Source organism: Colobus angolensis, unplaced genomic scaffold (genome assembly GCF_000951035.1).
Source record: "Colobus angolensis palliatus isolate OR3802 unplaced genomic scaffold, Cang.pa_1.0 Scaffold232, whole genome shotgun sequence".
NCBI lineage: Eukaryota > Metazoa > Chordata > Mammalia > Primates > Cercopithecidae > Colobus > Colobus angolensis.
The window spans coordinates 5,272,664-5,273,021 of NW_012115511.1; the positions used below are offsets into that span (position 1 = coordinate 5,272,664).

The window sequence follows — 358 nt, forward strand, 5'->3', positions numbered from 1 at the left end:
CTGTTAAAATTTTGCTCTTTTACACTTTACTTTTATGTGTGTTAATTATGGGTTAATAAGACTATATCATTTTGTTTACTCCATTATATATCTTAAGCATCTTTCCATGTCAGTATGATATCATGTTAGGAAATAGCATGTTATGGGTATTGTATGGGTGTACCACACAATACACTGTATGGGTGTACTATAACTGGAACATTTGTTCCCTGAACTGACACTACTCTGTCTCTACAGTACAGTCCCAATGAATTCAGATACATACAGTGATGCGGAATGGCATGCTGGAAACAGCTTTGCTATTTTCTTCACATTAGCTGAAACCATGCTATGCCTCAATAAATTATTTCTTTCATCA

The 358-nt window shown here is 34.4% G+C and overlaps 1 protein-coding gene across 1 annotated transcript in view; it reads right to left on the reverse strand.

Annotated features, from left to right (window-relative positions):
* The window catches only part of LOC105513616 (probable C-mannosyltransferase DPY19L1), a gene marked incomplete at its 5' end in the record, with an annotated part of 111,339 nt that overhangs the window by 34,589 nt on the left and 76,392 nt on the right, over positions 1 to 358 (reverse strand). The gene's annotated exons all lie outside the window — the stretch shown is intronic.